This window comes from Anolis sagrei, chromosome 1 (assembly GCF_037176765.1).
Source record: "Anolis sagrei isolate rAnoSag1 chromosome 1, rAnoSag1.mat, whole genome shotgun sequence".
In the NCBI taxonomy this organism is placed as follows: Eukaryota; Metazoa; Chordata; class Lepidosauria; order Squamata; family Dactyloidae; genus Anolis; species Anolis sagrei.
This window is the reverse complement of record NC_090021.1, coordinates 303,270,493-303,296,880: the sequence shown is the minus strand read 5'-3', so window position 1 is coordinate 303,296,880 and position 26,388 is coordinate 303,270,493.

Here is a 26,388-nt window from a genome sequence, read left to right as displayed (position 1 = left end):
CCTTCTTCTACTCAGTTTATTTTCTCTTTCTCTCTACCTTGCACCATGTTTCCTGTGTTTTTTCTCATCCTAGTTTTCTATGTTGATGAAAGTAGTGCTTGAATGAAACATTTTGTCATCAGTTTAATGGTAAAATTGACATTTACCCTTCTAGATAGTTGAAGAATAACCTTAGCCTTAGTACACACAGCACCTTGCAAATAAAAGAAATGACACCACCATGACTCACATCTTGGAAACACAGAAGCGTCCAGCTAGTTGTGCATAGCTATGCAGGATAGCAGTTTCTGGAAGCCACGGTAACTTTTCTAAGCACTGTTAGTATAGCACAAATCCTGCTTCATGTTATAACCAATACTTTTTGTCATAAACATGTGCACATGTCTATTGCACAGACATTGGCTTCATAGCAAATGGAAGAATTGATCTTGGTTGGCAGAACTAAAGGTTGCTTTCTGTTGCTTCATGGACCAATATATTCAAATTGCAAGAGAAAAAAAATCCACTAAATATTTATTTTAAAATCCAGATCGTAAGAGCTATTTCATGGTGGAATATACTGTATTCTAGCATTGTGGACTTTCCTTTTTCTGGAAGTCTATAACTTAGGCTGGATCCCTATATTTTGGAGATATTTTCATTGTGTATTCTTGCATGGAAAGGAGCTGAAATAGATGGAATAATGAGAATTGTAGTTTTCTGAGATTTTTAACCTTCTCTGACAAATAGTGCTGGTACCTCATCAAATTACAGCTCCCATGATTCCCTTGCACTGGGTCATGACAGTCAAAGTGCTATCAAATAGCATTAAGTCTAGTATAGTTGCACCCTTAAATTCTAGAAATTGTGATGATAGCCATAAAGGTGATATCTCAAAGACCCTCTCAATGGATTGTCACCTTGTTGTGGTGAGGGGACTTGCGTGTTCCAGTGAAACTGCAAACGAAGCCTTTAGAGTCATTTCAGCTACCTTGGCAGCCACCTCCCCACACAAGTCAACATTGACACCAAAATACAACATTTCTCTCTCTTGCAGGGATCAAGAGAAGCTTGTTAATAAAGCTATTGTCCTCCGAACTCTGTTATATGCCTGTGAAATGTGGACCATCTACAAACGTCACTCTAAACTTCTAGACCAGTTCCATCAGCATTGCCTCAAAAAAATCCTGCAAATCTCTTGGGGAGACAGGAAGACAAATGTCAGCATTCTGGATTAAAACAATGATCCTTGCCACCAACTTCGTTCAACTAGCCATGTTGTCCAAATTCCCGATCATCATCTCCCAAAGTAGTTACTTACTATGCTCTCAATTCGAGAACTGAAAATGGAATGTTGGTGGACCGCAAAGAGCTAACCTTAAAAACAGTGGCATAGGCACCAAGAACTGGGAAGCCCTGGCCTTGGAGCATTCTAACTGGAGGTCAGCTGTTGCCACAGTGAGTTGGAATTAGAAGAGGCACAAATGGAGGGAGAAAGGGAGAAATGTGTCTAGAGGAAGGTGTGACAAGCCAACACTTGTTGGGGCTGCCTTCCATATGGAAATTGATGTCCTCACTATGAAAAAATAGGTCTCTACAGTCACCTAATGACCCACTGTGAAGATTACACACTTGGAAGACAATCATACTTGACCACGAGTGATAGCCTATGATGATGCTGATAATGATCTCAAAGTACACCCCAATACAGATATTCCACATAGTGGGAATCATATTTATATATTTTTTGTTTTGTTTTATGAGTTAGGTTATATATGTACAGCATCAATATGGTGTAAAGTCATAACTCACTCTGGGTCATTAGTCTCTATTGTACAGAAGAAACACCCACCTGCAACATGATTATAAACGTATTGCTGGTGCTAAGGATGGCCTATCAAAACAATAGCTAACTGTTGTTAGAACAACCTCCCCTCACCCGACAGCCTCTAGAAGTATTGCACTGCAATTCCAACCATCACCATTAAACATGGGTTATGTTGAATGTGGTGCTGCACATTTGGAGGCTATCAGATCAGAGGCGGCTTATCTAGACTAAGGCACACTAGGATTCAGTTTATTTCACCTGTCTTTACCAAACACAGACATGGAATTGAAAACTCTCCCCTGCTTCCATATCCACCACTGATGTGCACATGGCTGCACAGGAATAGAGTTTGGGAGAAGCGACCAGAAAATAAAATCTTTCCTATACATGATGACAGCTGATTCTGTGTATGCAAGCTTTTCATGTGGCTACTACTTGAAAATGAACTGCAATGGGTTGTTGTAAAAATAATACTTTGATCCTTCTATCCATCTGCTCTTGAAGTGTTTACCCAGCCCAGCATGTGCTCCATCTAAGGGGACCATCTCCATTTAGCAGAGTGACTTGCATATTGTATTCTTGCCAGGTTTTATAGAAGTGGAAAAATAGATCTCCTTGTTCAACATTTTTTTAAATGTAACATTTATGCCATGCTGTTTCCTTATAGTATATGCATTAGAAAAGAAGCAGTTCTTAGGAGGCCTTGATATTTTCATATTGCTGTTTGTATCCATCACATTCAGCAAAGCTTCAATGAACACACAATAGCTCTGCTTACAGACTTTCCTCCCAGGAACAGAGCAATTGTGAAGATGCTTTGTTAGGAGTCTCACCAGGCCCCTGTTGGCTCCATTTGAATTGGTTTTTAGAAATTCACCAGAAACAAATTGTTGGCTTTTTGACTCAGCTAAATTTACTGACATAAAAAAAAAAAGAAATAGTGCTGTAATATAAAGAAACCTTTCTCCTTGTTCATGTGAAGCAGCGGAGTTTTTATCTATGTTGTCTTCACTATTAGAGATGCTTACTACAGGTGGTATGAATTACAGTCCAGCAACATCTGGAGGGTCTCATGCTCTGCTAGTGCATTTAAATTTAGGTCAAGTTGATAAGGCCTCACTGACATTCCCATATCGTGTTGCTATCTCATTAGCCTGGTGCGTCCAAACAATGCACCCAGGCTAATGTGGTTTTAACACAGGGTAAGCCTTTAAATAAAACACCTGCTTTAGCTCAGAAAAGTGACATCTGGGATTGATGAGACTGGGGAGGTGGGCTGACAGTGTCCCCAAGCCTCTCTGCACCCTATTTCTCTCTCTCTCCCTCCCAAATACAGAGGAGGACTATGTACTGTTGGTGGAGGTTTCATAATCCTAAGCAATAGGAAATCAAGTAAATATAGTACAAATCTAGTCTCTCTGCTAAAGTCATTTGTGTTGATAAGGTGGCTGGTGGTTCCCATGCCACTGAGGTGTTCAATCTGTTTTAGGTTTAAGTCTGAGCTATGCAAGCTGATGAGCCTATCTGCAGGATTCACATCTTGGATCTCTTCTTTAAATAAAGTAAGAACTGAAATTCAAAGTCACTCACTGCCCAACTGATAGGAAATTTCCAGACATCACTGAAACAAATGAAAAAATGAGACAAAATGGAGAACATCGAAATAACTTTATAACCACTGAGAAATGAATGCCTTGATCAATGGATGGGTATAAATGTAGACATCATTCATTATCACTTTTGCTATTAAATTATATGTACATGAGAAGAGCCACAGACATATTAAGTCCAGTATTGTGTTAGCATAATGGCCATCCAGTAGCCCATTGGAAGACTACTGGAAGGATATTCCATTAGAGGGAGGGCCTTGGTTATTCTGAATTAAGTCAGTATCCCATTAGATCTGGCCCTTCCTGAAAGGATCTCACCCCTGGGTAGTTCCAGGACTAAATAGAACTACAGTACCTGGGGGGTGAATCCCCACAGACATCTTGCACCTTTTGGGCTCCTGGAGCCCAAAGGTGAGGGACGGTACCCACCTCATTCCCCCAAGCCCCCCCCCCCAAAACAACTGTTAAACAAAACTTACCTGACCGCCATTGAGGTACTCCTTCAGTCCTCCTGATGTGAAGAAATGACCAGGAGACCAGGGGGTGGGGGAGGAGGAGCAATTTTTCTCCTCCCCCCATCTCCTGGTGTGTTATTGAACTGAAGGAGTATCTCAATGTTGGTTGGGTAAGGTTTTTTTGATTTAAGGGTTGTTTTGGGCTTGAGTTTGGGCAGCTTGTGTGGACAAAAATCCACACCAAAGCATTTTTTTTAAAATGTGCTTTGGCACGGGTTTTACCCCTGTCTGGAAGTGCCCTGAGACTTTACATTGCAGGATACATCAGTAGCCAGTCCTTTGCTTCTGTTTTCCATCAACAAGTAAAGAAACAAACAAAAAAACATACTGCCGGATACATAGTCCTCATGACTTGTTCACAACTGAAAACCTTATCCTTCATCAGTATCTCGATCCTCTTTATCACTGTGCAAGTTGGTAACCGTTTTTACATCTTGCATTTGGGCAATGTGGAAAGATTTAGTCAAGTCCATGTAATCTAGAGGGTGTGTTAAGCAGACCCTTGTTGGGACCACTTTCCATTTGCAAATCTCTGTCCTTGTTGTGAAAGGTCATAAGAATTCAGAATAGGTCTCTTGACTCACCATCAAGATTCTAAACTTGGAAGACAAACGTATTTGGCCACAAGTCATAGCCTATGGTGATGAGATTCAGTACCAAATTTTAAAACCAACTTTCTTAATTTCTCTACACTAGTGTTGGGAAGCAAAATGCACATTCTGACAGCCATTTCCATGTCAAATGTGAGCACATTTATTTGAGGATAGCGACCTATGTTGTGAAAAGTCTTGCAAACAAATACTGACCACATTTTTTGTGAATTTCAGATAGCTGTGACAGCATTGACAAGGGTCACTTCTGACATTTAATTTTAAGATGTGAGATTAATGTTTTCTATGTAAATTGATATTGTTTTCACCAGTGGCCACAGGATATGGATATATGGGTAAAAATTTTATGGTCTGGCACCTATTGGTTAACCCCAAGTGGAGTAAACCCATTGATTTGGTTGTTGGATGTAGGGTCAACATATAAGTAAATGCTATTGATTCAGTGGGTTTACTCTAGCTGAGCCAAAGAATAAGATTCAGGTCAATTAGTATAAGACAGGTACCTTCCCCATAAGCAAATTACTGAACCATAAAGCTTTGATACAAAATTGGTAATGAATTCAGCAGGAAGCAAGGACTCACCTGAGGGAAATACAAATGTAATGTTAATATTTCTGTTAAATTTCCTCACCTTAGAACAGAAATATCTAGGCTATGGCAGGAATAAGGATTTTCTTGGAGTGAAAGCAGAAGGGGTTTGTACATGTAACAATAGGCATTTTCCAACTGTATGACTTCTGCTGCGTTCTAAGCATTTTTTTAAAAAAAGAAGACAGCCAAAGGACCAATTTTTGTGTTAATAGCCAAGCTTTTATGTTGTAACATTCCTGCTCAGAGCAAAAGGATGTTCTGTTAATGAAAAATCTCCACCACATCAATGAAATACAATGGAACAGATTGTGCTCCAAGATACACACACACATCTACAGTTGACTTTCCTGCTGCTGTTGCAGTCTTCCTTTATATTTTTCGGCAACTGAAAGTGTGTGTGTGAAAGTGAGTAATGATTTTGCACGCTCTGGCACTAAAACGAATGTATGAAAAATAACATGGCAAAGTTCAAATCCACCACCCAAGAAATAAACTCAAATAAAAGCTGCTTTGGGATAGTATATGTGTCTCTGAAAGGCTGTTTTGCTATAAGTGATTGAATAGGTGCTTCCAGCTCATTATCTAGAGCTGGGCAAACCTCAAGCCTCGTTCTCTGAAATTGCTAGCCCTTATTCACTCTGTTTTTATAAAGAATCTTTTATTGAGGACCCCCAACCCCACCTCTAATTAAAAGAAAACATAGTTCGACCTTCGTGGGAATGGTAGTTTCCCAAGGACGGAAGGCCTGGTGAATAGGAAACAGCCTTCATTCCCACACCCTCCCTTAAGCCTCTAAAATACCACCAGCAGCCCATAATCCATAGTCCCAACCCCCTGTGCAGAGACACCTCCTCCCCCGGCTCAGCTGTTCAGCCCGAGCAGGTCCACACCAGCAAATCTCCAAGTCTTCAATGGAGATCGCCCATCTTACTCCTCAGCCAAGATGCAAGCTGAATGGCTAAATGTATCCAAAGCACCTCTATTTCAAAACTCCTGCTACTAATTATCTCTTTATATCTCTTTTATTTTTCCCCCCTCTTTTTTCTTATGCAGACATGCGGGTGTGCACATGAGCGAAGGGAATAAATGATCAAATAAGGCAAATGACCTTTTCCATTTTGTATTCAGCAATGGCAAGACCCTCTCTCTTCACTCTCTATAACCCTATACCAAATACCACATGAACTCTCTTCTACATTTTAAAATATTTTTATTATTATTAAACTCTATGAAATGAAGGTAAATGTACATGAACCTATGAACGCCAGTAACCTCTCTTGAGCAATTCCAGTTACCCATTGCATGCCCTGTCTGAGAGCCAGAGATGGGATGTAATCTATGGGACAAATGACCTTCCTGGATGTCAGTGGGAATCCATCTGCCCACTGCCCAGTAGTTCCCCTTCAGGGATCTCAGCCAATCATGGGACAAAGGTCCAGGATGAAACTTTGATTACAATCCCATCAACAATATATATCTTTGGGACTCTTTCTTTGTCTCCCCATCATGGGAAGCTGGCTGGGACAACAACTCCCATTGTCTTCTCCAGCAGGGTCTGGTATCTGCATAATTCTGTTAAATCATATTTTGGACTTTTATTTGTCTCCAGCATTCCATTTATACATACCTAGGGGTTGGCTTGACCTCTAGGGATCTCATCACCCCCAAGACCACCTCTGCCAGCCCATTGGAACCTGGGGCTTCCCTACCCAGCTGGGAGGAGATCCCCAGCTACGTCATCACCGACTGCAATCATGGTGCACACCAGCTAGGACTGCTGCACTCCAGACCAGGAAAAGCCCTCTGACTTTAAACACCACACAGTTGAGTAGAAATGCTATGCATTTACTGAAGATAATTAAAAAGCAGTAAAGTAAAAAGCACTTTAAAGGAATAGGCAAATCCAATTAGGTAGGAAGATAATATGGAACAAAATAGTCCAGGGAATTAGTCCATCAAAGTCCATGAAAAACCAAGGCAGAAACTTCTATAACAAAATCAAAGAAACCAGGAAACATGAATCCAAGTCAAGTGAATACAAAATCATAGAGTCCAAGAATCAAAACCATGAAGCAAGGGCACTTTAAACATGATTTTTTTTCCAAGCAAGCTTCCAAGAAACAGGGATGATATTTTGACTTGATTCCAAACGATGCTTCATCTGACTACAGATCCTGTACTTGGGACTTTTATCTCCTCGTTAAGCTATGTCCCAAGCGCTCAGAAATTGGTTTCGCTTTAGCTTTGAATCTCTTATCTTTCTTTCTCTGAGCCTGGCAGAACGCCAAAGCCACTGCTCTGCTCTTCTGTTTTGACTAATCACCTCCTGTCTATCTATTTGCTCATTAATTTCTGCAGCTGGACCAGGTGCCGAGCTGTTCTCAAGTTCCAAATCATGGGAATTCTCTGATAGCAATTCAGGGAGCACGCCATCATCCCCACACCCTTCAGGGACATTCTCATGAGAAATACACACTGAACAGGGATCTTCTGGTCATTCTCTGTATCAGTATCATCGACCAGACCATTAACCTTCTTGAAAATCGTCATCACTCCTCACATCTAAAGAACCCTGGTCCTTAAACACAATCACAGGCTGAGCTCCAACAAGGACCCGCCTCCTGACCAATCAGAGGTTTGGGGGATGTTGGTCAGCTTCTCGGCGCTGGGCACTCAAGGGAAAGGGAGGGAGTTTCAAAACTTAGCAATGTTAATGCATGAGTATTCTTGTGTATGAAAATGTCTGCTTGAGCATCTGTGCTGTACAAGTATCCCTTTTGTGCAAATTAAATAAAGATCTCTGTCGTTTGCTTTCAACCTGGTGAGATTCCAGGTTGCTGATTTCTGATTTGTGACATCTGTGGTTAGTGATGCTTGCCAGGTATCCCTTGATATCCATAGGACTTAGAAAAAACTCTGATTTTCCAGCATCATATTACCTCACATTGTGAGATTATGCTTGGTATTTCTTTGTATGTAACAACACGCATTGAAGCCCTGGAGGGTGGGGGTGGCCAATGTGTTATTGAGGCATTTCAGGGCTCCTGTGCATTTAATTTAAAATAGGCTGCACACCTGATCTATTGGGTTGCATTTGGTTTTCTTTTTGTTGTACTATTCAGTATTGTGTGGTTGTTTTGAATTTGTTTTTGTAATGATAACTACTTGGACTGATATTGACAAGGAAGGACATATAAAAAAACAAACAGTACCTGTACTTGGATGTTGGTCAGTCATTACTTAAATTCTTGAGGTAACATTGTGATCCTATATATTTCAGTTACTTGTGTCTTGTTTCAGTTAGCCTTTGTCCCTCACTGAACTCTATTTTCACAGTAGTCATTCCAGCAAGTTATCTAAACTGTTTCAATCTCAGCTGGTTATTATAAGAACTGTGATTTTAAAAACGGGTGTCACAGCTTGATTTCTTCCCCTCCTTAACCTTTTCTTCCTTTTCCATTGTAAGGTTGAGGAAAGGGACTGCCTAAATCAGAGGTGCCCAGCTTTTTGCTTTCCTTGGGTCACTTTGAAAGAAAAAAATGATATGGGACACAGACTGCCATAAAACCAAAGCCACAATTTTGTGTTGGGCCGTTTCATAGCTCTCCTAGGTCACAAATAGCAAGACTATGTGGCGCACAGCGGCTCTACACCTAATACAGAACATACATTGAATTCTTTTTTACAAGTCATTTTATGTGACTTTCCAACAGAGTCCTTTTGCTCTTTTTAGTCCATGTTAACAGTATTTCATTTCTTCTGGCCACTCTTAATGTTTTAAGTAAGTTTACTAATGTTGTGCTCATAGGCATTCGTTGGCTGCATGCAACCAATGAGTGGCAGGTAAATAGTGCTTTGTGGACTCACTCCGGCAGCCTATTTAGCTAGAGTGAGCTATAAATTCTTTGAACTAATACATAAATGAACAAATCCCTAATTTGGTTACTATTACATTTACTTACTGTCTTATTATTTATTTAATTTTACCTCACTTGTCTCTCATTGTGTTGTGATTTATAGTATGAAAACTATCTATTTAAAACTCTTTGAGGAGCTACTTCTACATAATGTTAATTGAATATGCACAAATACAATATCTGCTAGAAAAGGCCTATAAATTATGGTGTGAGCATAGCTGCACACATGCTTAATTTTCTTCAGAACATGCTTCTATTTCCGACATATGTATAAAAACTATAGTTGACACACATGTTGTCATTTCATATACTTTGGTTTCTTCCCTGACAGTCCAATTGATCAAAATGGAATATGTGGTATAACACTCCACCTCCGCTTTCAGTCCTGTATAACTGATGTCTAATACCTTTTGCAAGCTACATACTTTCTCTGTCAATGTTATTCACATTTATTTAAAAATGTTATTAGTAACATTTTAAAATAAATGTGGATAGGTGCAGGGCACACTTTCAGGTTTGATCATGATGAAAAAATATGTTGGACTCTCCAGAGAATATTGCATTTTGCACGGGAATTTTCAAGCCTTTGGTTGCCATTGTGTTTTCCATGTACTTTCATTCTCTAACTGGCCTTAATCTTTGTAGCTAGCACAAGAAAAATCTTTCTCTATAGAATTTTATTCCAATGTTTAAGAAAGTAAGAGGAAATTTGCGCAAGGCAATTTTACATAGCCCTTGGCAGATAGAAGTGCATGGTTTTCAAAGATCAAAAGATTATTTCAAACCTCTGTAATTCAGTGTTTCTCAACCTGGGGGATGGGACCCCTTGGGGGGTCATGAGGGGGTGTCAGAAGGGTCACCAAAGACTATCAGAAACACAGTATTTTCAGTTGGTCATGGGGATTCTGTGTGGGAAGTTTGGCCTAATTCTATCATTGGTGAGGTTTAGAATGCTCTTTGATTGTAGGTGAACTATAAATCCCAGCAACTGCAACTCGCAAATGTCAAGATCTATTTCCCCCAAATTCCACCAGTGTTCACATTTGGGCATATTGAGTATTCATGCCAAGTTTGGTCCAGATCCATCATTGTTTGAGTCCACATTGCTCTCTGGATGTAGGTGAACTACAACTCCAAAACTCAAGGCCAATGCCAACCAAACACTTCCAGTATTTTCTCTTAGTCATGGGAGTTCTGTGGGACAAGATTGGTTCAATTCCATCGTTGGTGGAGTTCATAATGCTCTTTGATTGTAGGTGAACTATAAATCCCAGCAACTACAACTCCCAAATGACAAAATCAATCCCCCCCATCCAGTATTCAGATTTGGGCGTATTGGATATTTGTGCCAAATTTGGTCAAGTGAATGAAAATATATCCTGCATATCAGATATTTACATTACGATTCATAACAATAGCAAAATTAGAGTTATGAAGTGGCAAAAAAAAAGAGTGATGGTTGGGGGTCACCACAACATGAGGAACTGTATTAAGGGGTTGGGGCATTAGGAAGGCTGAGAAACACTGCTCTAATCTGACATAATGCATATGCACATGATCTCAGAGAAATTAAATGTGATCTAACTACCATAGAAATTTATCTATATAGAATCATGCACAATTCTTGCTGATGTGCAATTAGCCAGTTGCCATTTTCAGTTAGCAATATCAACAAGTGTGATGTTCCTTTTGAGGCCAGCTATTTTTTTTCTGTTGTTTTAAACTTTTATATCACTTTGTCAAGCAAACATAAAATAACACAAGGACAAATCACTTTAAGTGGTGATCAGGTTAGATGCTGGGGGAGTAAGAAAAAAATCCACATCAAATGTCAGTTGCTTCAGGCCAAAAAGCTATCTCTAATCACAGCAGGAATTTGCAGAAATGAAAGGACAAGGAAAAAGTTATATGCAGTGTAAAAGACATTTCACTCCAGGAAACTCTCACATTTTCACAAGGTCAGATGTACCAGAAAGAGGCTATTACATGAAAGAATTATATCAAATGTATAGTGATTTGAAAGAGAAGCTGTGATCCAGGTTCCTCCCATATGCATAGGGAACAAAAGCAGGTTGATGTTTAAGATTTTGTGACATTGTTACAGCCCATTTTCAAGTTTAGGAAATGAAGGGCTTTATCACAAAAATATTATTAGTGTGTTATTGTTAATATGGATACACAACACATTGAAGATCTTCAGTAGTGCATGTCTCTTCATTAATGATTCACCAATCTGTGATCGTATTTCCACGTAACTTTGTACCCCCCCTTCATGCAGTACTTCTGCCCCTTAATTTTTTAATTTTATTTTTAGTGCAATTATGCAGTTCCAGTTTTTTCAAAAGGTGAATATAAATATAAATTGATATGAAAGCAGCCCACATGGTAATAGGAAGGAGAAGGGAGTAGAGAAGGAGAATCCCACACGTTGACATCACTTTGCTGCTGGCATGTTGCAAAGAAGCAGCTATTTTACCAATTTAGGTGATAGGAACATTGTGGATTTTGGAGCTATTGATGGGGTCAACCCATCACAGGGAAGAGGCAGACCAGCAGTGGGATGAACATGCAATCATGTGATAGCAATTATCACCTAAGGTGAGAGTTCAGCTGCAGTGCTGGTTTAGTGCCTTGTGCAACAAAGTCCTTAGTGAAAATCCAGCCATATTTAACCATGTCAAAAAATTAACCATGTCAAAAAATCAATTCCACAAGCAATAGAAAGCCTTTGAACTTATTTATTTATCATAATTATTAAAATATTGCTTTCTTATCTTTCACACAGTGGCAGTTGGAGTGGTTCATAATAAGATCACACAATAAAAATGAATAAATTCAGATACAAAACCTGATTAAAGATTAAAACTAGTAAAAGACAGCACATGTTGCATCTAACACACATGCATCAAACTCAAGGTCCATGGGTTCCATCCAGCCCATCATGTCCTTTAATGTCGTCCAACAGATGCTGGACTACAACTTCTGTATTCCTCATCATTAGACATCATGACTAGGGCTGATGGGCATTACAGTAACATCTGGAAGGCTGTAGTTTGTTCTGTTTAGTCAGTATTGCAGGGTTTGAATTTAAATACAAGGCTTGTGGATATGATGTCTGATCTTAAAATGTCCTTTAACATTTATCCAAACTTAGAATCACAAGTGCTGTTGGGTTGCGATTCCCATTACCCTCAATCAGAAAATCAGAAGTGATGGGAGTTGTCATTCAATAATATCTGGGAAACCAAACTGGGTAAAAACTAAAGAGCCCCAACCACTATGAAAAAAAGGTATTGTTGGCCCTCTGCATCCATGGATTCTCTATGCATGGATTCAATGGAAACCATAAGGCTGATGTGGCCTTTGATAAGAATGAGTTTGACACACTTGATCTCATAGCAAAATGGGCCTCAAATAATCAGAGACTTTAAACTGGCTCCACAGATCTTGGGCAGCGTTGGGACTGAACACAAATTGTGCTTTGTTTTTTTTTGTTTTTTGCTATACCTGTGTCAACAGCAGTTTCTCAATGGGAGTTAGTAGTTTTTATCTACTATATGTCAAGAATTCATTTATGAATCTTTCTTAGTTCAGTAATGTATTTATTATTTCTGCCTCAACAGACTTCAGTTTGCTAAAACAGACACCTCAAATATCATTTCCCCCCTTGGTTCGCAATAATCCTTGAATGTTTTTAAACTTTCTGCAAATCTTTTTGCATTCTCCTGCTGTTCAACATTTCCATACCAATGCCCTATCTCCAATAGATCCCTTGTGTCTAATTCATTCCCTTGCATTTCCCCAACTGCACATTTATCAGCTTCTCAGCAGCAGAATTCCCTCCTGTATGTGTCTAACTGCCATGTGGAAACACAAAACAAACAAAATAAAAATGCAGACAAGCTTCTTTGGGGATAAAGTTTCATAAATGTGTACCACCAGCCAAAAGGCCCTTTCTGCAGGAGGGAGTAGGAAAGCCAGATCCAGGGCATCAACCAAATGCACAGGGCATTGCTGTGCTTCTCCATTTCTCCAGATGGTGAGAAAAAAACCCAGAGATCCCATGCAATAATATTAATTTTAATGATTGCATTTCTCATATTAAAATATACACAAATGTATATACTCATGGATAAATTGAAGACAGAATTTGAGGAGCAAAATTAAGGATTATTTTATCACCTGTGGATAAATTAAGGGTTATTCCATGGATAACAAAAAGCAGCAATGTTTCTCAGGGGTCAAGTCACCTGTAGCTGCTGCTGCCATTTTCCAGTGGGGCATTCAAAAAGGCTGAAAGTAGCACCATGAAGGAGGGAGTAGAGAGAGTCGCTGCTTCTCTTAGCTTATTCTGTTAGATTAAGCTCTTGCCTTTCACTACACTATTCAGAGAAGGAGATGGTTCATTTTTAGAAATAAGAGTTAAGATACTCATGCTGACTCATAGATAAGCTGAACCAGTTTTTTTGGATTGATTAAAATTTCTAGACTTATACACGAGTATGTAGGGTACTTGTATGTTTTTCTATGTTTTAATATACATTGTGTATTTTATGGACCTTTATTTTATCTATGTATTTTAGTGATGTTGTACCTCACCTTGAGCTGTGAGGAGAGTGAGTAACAAATAAAATTTGTTGTCTTTGTTGTTGTTGAGTATGTTGACCTCTTATGTAATTCATGGGTAGATTTGAGGGCTAACATTATTATATTAATATGATATGTGAACAAGTCAAGGGTCAGCAGCAAGATGCTGGGGATTTCTCAGAGGAGGAGGAGGAGGAGGAGGAGGAGGAGGAGGAGGAGGAGGAGGAGGAGGAGGAGGGGTTTCCCACTTAGGAGTCTGTATGTGATCAGGGTGAGTTGCAGGCCTTAGATCAGAGAGAAGTGCTGGCAGTTGCAGATGAGACAGAGGATGTTTGGGATTTCAATGTCCATTCCTTAGCAACCAGGAAAATGTCAGTTTCTCTTGGGAATCAGCCTTCAGCAGATTTAGCAGATGGGAAGGTTTCCCGTGATATCAGATTAGGCCTCCACATTGAGGGAGTGAAGGATAGATTAATTAGGTATTCAGAAAGACTCAGTAAGAAGTCCTTGAAATCCAGTTGTCAATGACATGACCTCATGGTTTCTTGGTCAGGTTTGAGCTTAAATTAAGTGATGTTTACTTGGTGTTTCCAGAGCAGACAATGTTGCTATAGGTTCAAGTCCCTGTTTCAGCTCTCATGCTCATGATTCAAGTATCTTGTGTTTGCCTATGTTCCTGTAAGAGTTTTGCCTTGGAAAAGTTCCTGTTTTCATGCTTATGGATTTATGCCTATGATCCTGACTTTCTGGATTCCATGTCCATTGTTATTTTGGACTACTGAACTTTGTATATATGGACTACTGCTATTTTATGGGACCCTTTTTACTGCTTTTTGGAAAATGCCCCTTTCCCCTTTTGTATGTGCTTATGTAAATAAACTACTGCAGATAGAAACTACTGTATTCTGGTGTGGTGCTGTGTGAAAAGGTGTTCCAAGGCTAGAGTGCAACATTGACACTGCCATTTTCTTATGCATTGCTTGCTTTTCATTCAGAAAGGCAAGCAATGCATAATGCACAGCATGCAAAATATGAGGTGCATTGTCACAATGCAAAATATAGGCCACATAACCACAATGAACAACTTGCGCAGAGAAGGCACCGATAGCATTTTGTCTGCACAACTCCACTTCTGCCATTATCAGCAGAATATATATCTCACGTAGTGGTCACTCGCCTGTCCCTGCGTGCAAGAATTCCAGCTAGAAAGAGATGCACTAGTTGAAACAGGTGCTAAGCCTTCTGGTATATGGAGTCCATTTAAGCTTTTACTGATAGAGATGGGTTCCAAGCTACACAATTGCTGCTTCAGGCAGAATGCAAATCTATTACCTAATATTTTCTAATTCCCAGACTCAAGGAACATCGGTCCACACAGTCTTCATCTTACTGTGATTCAGCTTCAGTTTATTGGCCTCATCTGGCCCATTAGAGCATCCAGGCACGGGTCCAGCATTTCCACAGCCCCAACTGATTCCAACAACAAACACTGCTGAGTTCTTGTATAACTGAATATTACTGAACAGATTTTTTTATTTGCCATAAAGAAAATATTAATTCTTGACTATCAACTTCATGCCAGGTTTTTAATTAATATTCAGTTCTCTGATATCACTGTGATCTTTTCTGGAAGAAACAATATAGATATTTCCACATAGGGAGAAAAACAGTTATCTGTACAATTAAAAATTGCTGCTTGGGAGGTTTGCCTAGCGTGGTTGCTTCAGTAAACATGAAAATGATACCGTTCTATACTGTATACTGATTTTCATGGATACAATAGAGGCGTTCGACTGAATAATGTGTATAATTTAATTAATGTCAAATCCTCTATGTTGTACACTAAGATAAAATTACCAGCCTTTACTGAGATGTATTTTGTATGTACAAGTGAAATAGATGAGCCTAATGAACAAAGATATTTGCATTTCAGTACCATATTGTGGGATTTTGCTCAGTAGATTTTATAGAATCAATTTTATGATACTTTCTGCACAGATAAAAATAGCAATTACTTATCCTGTTGCAGAAAGCATATTTAATTCTGCCTCACAGGCCTCCCCCATTTCATAATAGCAATGCATTTGCTGTAATCATAATATCTACATTTTGCATTCTTGTATTTTATAATCTGTCAGGGACCAATAACTGTGAAGCTGAACCACTAACAGTCGATGATGGAAGATACATTGCTGATACTCTGCTGCTCCAGCCAATCCAAGGAAACAGGATGAAGAATGTGGAGTGAGGGTTGAATTCTCCAATCAGCCATTATGTTAATGGAAAGACTTCACAGGAGATTAATTCACCCTGTTGTAGGATGGATATGTGCCTTGCCAACTAATGCAGACTTATCGTGAGTTCTAGTTTGGTAATTGGCAATTGCAATTACATATGTGAGATCAATTAAACTTTGCAGTTTCATTTTTCAGCTAAAAAAAGAAGCGTAGATGGGCTATGAAACCACCAGCAGCAGCCACAGTCATAATTCTGTTTGTTAGTTTTACTACTTAGAAAATGGCTATAGTTTCCAAAGGCAGAACAAAATGCAAAGTCAACAATTTAATGAAGCAAACTAGCTAATCGCTGGATATGTCTGAGTTCTGAAGAGGACAGGAATTAAATATGTTATGACAGTCAGACCTGAAAGAGTTTGGAATGCTACTTTTAAAGAATAATTCAAAGTTCCATTTATTTGCTTTTTTTATCCTTAAGAGTCTTTTAAAAATGCTTTAAATAGCCCCAAATCACTTGAAACTGCCCCCAATGTCACACTGTCAAGCTATAGGAAAACAGTAATTGTTACAGAACTTTACAAAATATATTGCACTACTATTTAAAAGCTCCAGCAAAGGATTGTTGCTTTGTCATGGTGCTGGAGCTTGAGCGCTTTGAATATGCCACGAGTGGAACCGTGAAGGAACACCCAAGATGGGAAGGTCATGGCTTTATAAATACTGTAAATAAAATAAATAAATAAATAAAATAATAATGGCAGACTAAATATGATCCCTGGGGAAGGTAATGAAAACCCACTCCTGTATTCTTGTGATGAAGAGTAGAGACATCACACTAGCAATGAAGATCCGCATAGTTAAAGCAATGGTATTCCCTGTAGTAACCTATGAATGTGAGAGCTGGACCAAAAGGAAGGTTGAGAAAAGGAAGATAGACGCTTTTGAACTGCAGTGTTGTAGGAAAATTCTGAGAGTGCCTTGGACTGCACGATCAAACCAGTGCATACACCAGGAAATGATGTCCAGCTGCTCACTGGAGGGAAGGATATTAGAGGCAAAGATGAAGTATTTCGGCCACATAATGAGAAGACAGGAATGCTTGGAGAAAATAATGATGCTGGGGAATATGGAAGGAAAAAGGAAAAGGGGCTGACCAAGGACAAGATGAATGGATAGTATCCTTGAAGTTACTGGCTTATCATAGAATCATAGAATCAGAGAGTTGGAAGAGACCTCATGGGCCATCCAGTCCAACCCCCTGCCAAGAAGCAGGAATATTGCATTCAAATCACCCCTGACAGATGGCCATACAGCCTCTGTTTAAAAGCTTCCAAAGAAGGAGCCTCCACCATACTCCGGGGCAGAGAGTTCCACTGCTGAACGGCTCTCACAGTCAGGAAGTTCTTCCTCATGTTCAGATGGCTTGACCTTGAAGGAGCTGGGGGCAGCCACAGCTGACTGGGAGCTCTTGCATGGGCTGGTCCATGGGGTCACAAAGAGTCCGAAGTGACTGAATGAATAAACAACAACAATAGCAACAACAACAACTATTTAAAAGTATCACTGAGAAGAGTTGTTACCTAAAAAGTATCACTTCATCAAACTTAATTATTTGTAACATGTGCTTCCATGCTCTGTGCCCTACTAGTGAGGGGATTTAACAGCCACGGGTGTTGATTTATGATCTGGTAACTTCCAGTTTAGATTACTCCAGTCTGGTTTGGGGCTGTGTTTGATAATGTCACAGAGATTACAGTTAGTGCAGTATGTCACGGGAGCAACACTTGATAGTAACTTTATAAGACCAGTTTTAAAGGAAATGCGCTGCCTGCTAATATTCTTCTGGTCAAAACCTGAGATATTGGTGATGTTCTTCAAAGTCCAAAACATCATGGATATGGATAACTGAGAGATCCATGTATATTCTTGGTAGACACAGATTATCTAGACCCGGCACAGTCTGGCTTTAGGCCGGAACATGGTACCGAGACAGCCTTGGTCGCCTTAGTGGATGATCTGCGCCGGGAGCTCGACAGGGGGAGTGTGTCCCTGTTGGTGCTGCTGGACCTCTCAGCGGCCTTTGATACCGCCGATCACGGTATCCTTCTGGGACGCCTCGCAGGGATGGGTCTTGGAGGTACTGTTTTGCAGTGGCTCCGGTCATTCCTGGAGGGTCGATCTCAGAAGGTGTTGTTGGGGGACACCTGTTCAACCCCACAACCATTGTCTTGTGGGGTTCCTCAGGGCTCAATATTGTCTCCCATGTTGTTTAACATCTACATGAAGCCGCTGGGGGAGATCATCTGGAGTTTCGGGGTACGGTGTCATCTGTACGCGGATGATGTCCAACTCTGTCACTCCTTTCCACCTGCTACTAAGGAGGCTGTCCAGGTCCTGAACCGGTGCTTGGCTGCTGTGACGGTCTGGATGAGGGCGAACAAATTGAAATTGAATCCAGACAAGACAGAGGTACTCCTGGTCAGTCGCAAGGCCGAACAGGGCATAGGGTTACAGCCTGTGTTGGATGGGGCCGCACTCCCCCTGAAGACGCAGGTTCGCAGCTTGGGTGTGACCCTGGACTCATCGCTGAGCCTGGAACCCCAGGTTTCACCGGTGACCAGGGGAGCATTTGCACAGCTAAAGCTTGTGCGCCAGCTGCGCCCGTACCTTGGGAAGTCTGACTTGGCCACGGTAGTCCACGCTCTGGTTACATCCCGTTTAGACTACTGCAACGCTCTCTACGTGGGGTTGCCTTTGAAGACAGCTCGGAAGCTCCAACTAGTCCAACGCTCGGCAGCCATGATTTTAACAGGAGCGGAGCGCAGGGAGCATACAACCCCCCTGTTGCGCCAACTCCACTGGCTACAGATCTGCTACCGGGCTGAATTCAAAGTGCTGGCGTTGGCCTTTAAAGCCCTAAATGGTTCAGGCCCAAGCTACCTATCTGACCGCATCTCTGCCTATGAACCCACCAGGACTTTGAGATCTTCCGGGGAGACCCTGCTCTCGATCCCTCCTGCTTCTCAAGCTCGGCTGGCGGGGACGAGAGATAGGGCCTTCTCGGTGGTGGCTCCTCGGCTGTAGAACACCCTTCCTACGGACATTAGACTAGCACCATCTCTAATGGTATTCCGCAAAAAGGTGAAGACCTGGATGTTTGTGCAGGCGTTTGAGTAATTTAGTGCAATCTGGTAATGGAACATAGGAATGGAACAATGGACGACGAACCTGGACTACGCTTGAATGATGAGAAGATTGGGTACGGTTGTTTTTTGTAATAATTGTACATTGTAATTGCTTATTGGTAATTTATGGATAATGTGTTAAGTCAATTGTTATATGTTGTATGGAACGACTGCTGTTTCTACTGTTTTTACTCTTTGTGAACCGCTGTGAGTCGCCTTCGGGCTTGAGATACAGTGGTATATAAGCAAAGTAAATAAATAAATAAATAAATAAATATGCACAACTGGCACTCCATATCAATGAAATCTTCATCTATGGATTCAACTATATACTGTTTGAAATATCCTTCTGCAGAAAAACCTCAAAAAGCAACCCTTGATTTTGCCATTTAAGGTAAAGGACACTACTTTAGCATTTGGAGCATAGTCTATCAGTTTGCAAGTGTTGAGTTGCTAAATTATTTCAAATAGTTCTAAGGTTATTTTATCTATGGTACTCTGACCTTAGGCTCAATGATATGAGGTGATAAACAAATCAGACCGATATAAAAACTGAATATGAAGATTTATTTAATTTATTTGTTTACTGTATTTATATCCCGCCCTACTCACCTTGAAGGGGGCTCAGAGTGGCCTTACAATCGGCAGCATTTTGATGCCATATCAACAGACATAAGAAAATAAACATATTATGATGAACATATACATTAAAACATAAATTAAAAAGCAATATAAACATTAAAACCCATGATTAAAACCACATAATCTGAAGTCATAGTCAAAAGCCGTTCCAGTTGTTATGTAGATGTAGAAAATGCTTCATTTTTTCATTTCTATCAACTGTACAATTTTGATCATAACAATATAAATTTTGAAAACCCAGTATGCTAAAAATCACTTAAACTGAACATTAATAGACAGTTTAAAAAAAAAGAAAATATGTGTTTTTGGGTTCCAAATTATCAAATGTTATTGGAAAAGGAAAAGGGAAATGGATGTCTATGTATTTTCACTTGGAGTGAAAAGCAATTGTGTTGGCCTTTGATCAGGACTCTGGGCTGCATGTTTATTAAGTCCAAAACCAAGGAAAAGATACGTTTTAATTAAATTGTCAGTTTTGCAATGTGGAACATTTTTTTTTTTTAGTAATGGGGGAAATTGCTATTCTTGGATAAAACTATTATGGTTTCACAGGAGGAAACCATAGATTTCACAGCAATTTAAGACCAAAGCCATTTTCTTCACACATTTCTTCTTTGCTATGTCAAATTACAGAGGCAGTCATAGATGCCAAGAAAGTGTGTTTGTATGGCTGTATTTGTGAAGGTGATGCTAGGTATACCTTAGAATGTAACTGTAAATTCTATCCCATTCCCTTTTACAGGAAAATACTATTTTTCATTTGAGTATATGCATGGTATAAGTAATAATTATATTTATATATTACTTCTAGTGTCAGAGGCTGCATTTCTTTGAATATTAGAACTATTAGCTCTGTTTGTGGATTTCACATAGTGATCAATTTGGCTCCTGTAATATAGAACGTAGGTCTTTTCACACTACACCATTATAGCACAATGATGTCACTTTAACTGCCACGGCAATGTCTTATGGAATCCTGGGATGTGTAGTTTGACAAGACTCCAAAGCACAGGTGTTAAACGTATTTTCACCAAGGACCATATCAGCCTGATAGTTGGTTTCAAAGGGCCACTTGTAATTGTAATACTGTATAAATGTAACTATGTTGCCCTGGCATTGAAAGCCTCAAGAGCCAAATCAAATGACATGGTGGGTCAGATTTTGCCCAAAGGCCTTTCATTTCACATGTATGCACTTTATGTCATGGTCTCATCCATGTCAGCAAATTTCAGAATTCTGGTAAAGGGATGCTCAACTGGTACAAAGATATAGCATGGATTTACAACTTTATTGGGATCTGGCTGGTGGCAGTGTTCTAAAGGCACAAAAAGTTAAATGTAGCACATTTCTTTAAAATTTCTGCAAAATCATCTATTAAATACAGATAAATTCATTTGGCTGAAGGAAGTATAAAACTGCTGATTCTGCAGGTCAGTTTCTAACCCTTTGACCCAAAAGGACACAGCTCAAGAATTCCTGAGGCCCTGCAGGGAATTGGAGAACTGTAGCTGTATGACCTTTCCTTTCCATGGCTATAATTAAGGCAGAAAAAAGCCACACCCTCATTCTGCCCCTTAGCAGAAACCACTTCCAAAGGTTCATCTTTCTCATAATGAGAAATAGCTAAACTGAAAGAAGTCTTCAAACCTCGACTAGACAGGTGATATGTGATGGGCTTTTAATGGTGTGTTGTTAATTTTTATATTCCCCTTTAATGGTTTTAACTCTACAGTTTAATTGTATTTAAATAACTTTTTAAAACTGATGTTTTTGTATTGCAAAGCATTTGCTGTTATTGCTACCATAAGGTGAACCTAAGGTGAACATAAGGTGAACTTCCAAAGCAGTTGCTCTACTCCGAACTCAAGAACAAAGAACGGAATGTTAGTGGGCAGGAAAAGAGATTTAAAGATGGGCTCAAAGCCAACCTTAAAAACTCTGGCATTGACACTGAGAACTGGGAAGCCCTGGCCCTTGAGTGCTCTAGCTGGAGGTCAGCTGTGACCAGCAGTGCTGCAGAATTTGAAGAGGCATGAATGGAGGGTGAAAGAGAGAAATGTGCCAAGAGAAAGGCACATCAAGCCAACCCTGTCCGAGACAGCCTTCCACCTGGAAACCAATGCCCTCACTGCGGAAGAAGATGCAGATCAAGAATAGGGCTCCACAGTAACCTACAAACCCACCGTCAGGACACCGAACTTGAAGGATCATCATCCTCAGACTATGAGGGATCGCCTAAATAAGTAAGTAAGCAAGTAAGGTGAACCTAGGCCTCAATATACTAAAGGTACTAGCTCCCATCCGACCTTGGAATTTAAGTCAGGTCAGCTCTGATTAGTTCTTGGAACTAATGGAAGACTGTAGGCTACATTTGAGAGGAAGGAATTGGCAAAACCACCTCTGAGTATTCTTTGTCTAAGAAAACTCTATGAAATTCATGGGGTCTCTGTATGTCAACAGCCAACTTGAAGGTGCACACAATGCAAAATTATTGCAGCATTTTCTCAGCAAGATTTAGTCAGAGGAGATTTGCCCTTGCCTCATTGAGAATCCAAGAGTGTGTTACTGGTTCAAGTTCATGCTGTAGGTTTCCATGACCAAGCAGGGATTTGAACTTTGATCTCCCAGGACTCTTCTAGACAGGTCCCAAAATGTGGGATCTGTCGGGCTTTTACCAGAGGCATCCAAATGATGCCTCTGGTAAAAGAGAATTAATTCAGGAGAAAGCGGGTAAACCCTGCTTTGTCCTGAATTAAAAGATTACCCAATTAGACCCAGGCCTTCTTGAAAAGTCTAATGGGGTATGGGGCCTGTGGGGACTGACTCCCGAGTAGTCATGGGATTACCCAGGGGTCAGTCCCCACAGCCCTCTTTACTTGAAAATAAGAATGAATGATAAAACAAATGATTGGAGTATCACTGGTATCGTTGTGTGTTGTCCTGTATTTGAGAGAAGATACACTCTGTTGAATATTTAGGTCCAGTATTTTCATTTATATCCTGACTTGTTACAGGAGCCAGTGTAGCATAATGGTTTGGTATTGGACTAAGACACTGGGGGCTCTTCCAGACAGGGCTTAAACCCATGTGGGTTTAAGTTCCCACATCCACCCAAAATAACTGGGCTTTCCCAGTGGAGTGCCCGTATGACATCCCAGTAACTTCCAGGATGGCTTAGGGCTACCCAACCCCTCCCCCAACCCTTCCCCCCAAAGCCCTAAAAGTTTTAAAAAAAACCTTACCAGGTCAAAATTGCTCCTGTCCCCTCCCCCCACCTACTACCACATAATTTCTACACACTAGGAGGTCTGCTGGAGCAGTGTAATAATGAACCAGAAAGTTACCAGGATGGCATGGAGACACCCCACCAGGAAAACCTGGTGTTTTTGGGCAGACATGGGAACTTAAACCCATGCCAAAGCAGGTTTCTTAAACCTGCTTTGGTGCGTGTTTAAGATCTGTCTGGAAGAGCCCCCAGTGTCCTGGTCCAACACCAAACCATTATGCCACATTGGTTCTGGTAACAAGTCAGGATATAAATGAAAACACTGGACCTAAATATTCAACACAGAGTATCTTGTCTCAAATACAGGACAACACACAACGATACCAGTGATACTCCAAGCATTTGCTTTATCATTCAGTCTTATTTTCATGTTTCGCCCTGTTGATTACATATATAAGATATATACTTGGGAGACTGTTAGATATGCCACTGCAAGTTGTTTCCAGTTGTCACTTGGTAGTTGCTTAAGCACAGACCAGCATACCATTAGTTGGAACATAGGAATCCATCTTACATTAAGACCACTGGACTCTCTGACTGGCAGCATCACTCCAGCGTTTTAAGCAGCCCTACTTGGATATCCCCAGTACTCTCCAATGGTCTCCAGCCCAAACTTTCCCAAATTAGACAAAACCACATGTGGTCAGGGTCTTAGTCATTCTTTCCATTAGCTTCACATTGAGATAGTGTGCATGGTATTCTATGACATCCTGAAGTAGCTTTTCAAATATTTGGTTATCACTACATTCAAGGTTGGGTTGTCTTTATACTGCATTTTATTCTTCTACTGTTTTGTTTTCTTCCTTCATTGTCATTAAAAAGATAGATTGTTGATTGTTAGGTGCGTCTTGTCACCATAATTTAACATCGTTTAGGAGATTGATGACAGCAGCACTATTTACACTATCATTTTATAGTGCTGTTACTCCCCTTTAACTACCATGGTCCTATCCTATGGAATCCTAGGGTGCTTCCAGACAGCCTTTTCTCCGAGGAGCATCAGTGTTTAAAAAACATTGATGTTCCTGGGGGGCTGTCTACACCCACCCCAGAAAGCACACGCTTTCTGGAGTGGGTGTCCAGATGTTGTACTGGGACTTCCCAATACAACACCGGGACAGTAACCCCCTCCCCAGAAGCCCCCCTAAACTCAGTAAAAAAAAAGAGGAAAGAACTCACCTGGCTTCCCTTGGATGGCTGCCGGAGTTCTCTTGGTGCATAAAAATGACGTGCCAGGAGAAAGGGGGGGAGAGCGATTTTCTTCTCTTTCCCCCTCTTTCTCATGGTGCATCATTTGTACATGCCAGGAGAATTCCAGCAGCCGTCCCTGGGAAGCCAGGTGAGTTATTTTCTTTTCTACTGAGTTTAGGGGGGCTTCTGGAGAGGGGGTTGGGATTTTCACAGTTTTCCAGGCTAATTTAGCCCAGAAAACTGTGGGAATACTGTCTGCTCTGCAGTATTCTGCAGTCCAGAACCGGAAATAGTGGGTTTATCCCACGTCTTCCAAGAAGGCATGGAATAAACTCACTAATTAATTTGCCACAAAGCAGGGTTTTCCTGATTTGTGGTGAATTTATTCAGGATTGTCCAGAGGATTCTGCAATAAAGGGGCTGTCTAGATCCGCCCCTAGGTTCTGTAGTTTGGTGACTACCTTAGCAGGGGATCTCTCTAAACTGCCATTCCAGAGTTACTTTGGAGGTTGCCATGGTACCAAAAGTGGAACAATAACACTATAATTTTGTAGTATGAATGGACCCAGGCTCTTGTGACATTTTTATTCTTTTGAAAGCAGGTATAGGCCTCCTGGTTAAATCATCATATGATTTAATCATGGGGTCATGGGTGCCTTCAGAAAAACAAAATTGTGATAGGAGATATAGTTATAATTTTTTTGCCAACTTCTCACCTGCAGTTAAGTACTTAGACAAGATATATAAAAATAATGATGTGCACAATATAGCAAGAATAGGAAGAGCAGAATAAAGAACAACCAATCCCATTATCCTATTGCTCTATTTTCGTCTCAAAGTCCATTAGCATAGCAAGCTAATGTAGGGTGAGTAAATGTAACCTCCTTTTCAGTTTGTGAAATGAATTAGCTTATACAGAAATGTTTCAAGAAGGGAAAAGAAATCAAATAGGTAAACTAAAACCATGTATGCTACAGTCATCTTTCCACATTTTGGGAGATTCATTTTTATTCTCTTTGGTGTCTTCTGAAAGAAAAGCTTGAATTAAAAATTTAGAACCTGTGCCTTGTTAAATTCTCAGTGTATGTTAGCCATTGTTCTGTACAGGTTCTTTCACCCAACTTTGTTTCTGCTATTCTCTTGTTATCTTTGTGAAATATGCCTTTCCACACAGTTTCTGTTTATATATCTTTTCTCCTGGGTTGTTAATTGTCCACTGGGTAGCATGATTAAAACAACAGCAAATATGACCATTAAAACCTTCTCTCTCCCCCTACACACACACTCTCTCACAGATTCTTATGAATTATTAGAGAATTCATATATTAACAGTTTTCTGTCACCCTATGGGACAATGCCTGCATGTGGAAATGTTGCCTGGTATCCAGTTTGTCACATATGTAGGGTATCATACATTGTGCTACTCATATAGTGTGATGTTTTGGACAATGGACAGTGGTTGTAATCAGCAGATGGTATCCTAAGTAGAATTGCACATGTGGAACTGTTACACATGTGGTTAGGCATTAAAATATATTAGCAGCATAAAGTTGCTACTAATATATTTTGTTTTGCCTTTGTGTATTGCACATTACAACTGCACAATAGGCTGTCAGCCAGGCACCCCGAACATTGATCCAGACAGGATCACATTATATTGATATTCAGTAAGAGGACTGAATGCTTTTGACTGTGTGTTGGAAGAAAGTTCTGAGAGTGCCTTGGACCGCGAGAAGATCCAACCAGTCTATACTTCAAGATATAAAGCCCAACTGCTCACTGGAGGGAGGGCTATTAGAGGCAAAGATGAAGTATTTTGGCCACATAATGAGAAGACAAGAAAGCTTAGAGAAGACAATTATGCTGGGGAAAATGGAAGGAAAAAAGGAAGAGGGGGCGACCAAAAGCAAGATGGATGGATGGCATCCTTGAAGTGACTGGCTTGACCTTGAAGAAGCTGGGGGTGGTGATGGCCGACAGGGAGCTCTGGCATGGGCTGGTCCATGAGGTCACAAAGAGTCAGAAGTGACTGAACAAATAAAAAACAACAACAAGAGGACTGAACAATATAACTCCACAGTGGATATTCACACCAAACACAATTAATGCCGGAACTCAGTTATGATGTCAGAATGCATTATCTACACCTCTGCTGATAAACCTGTAAGTGGGATCCACCAGGATTTGCTAGAAGGATCAACCCTGGAGA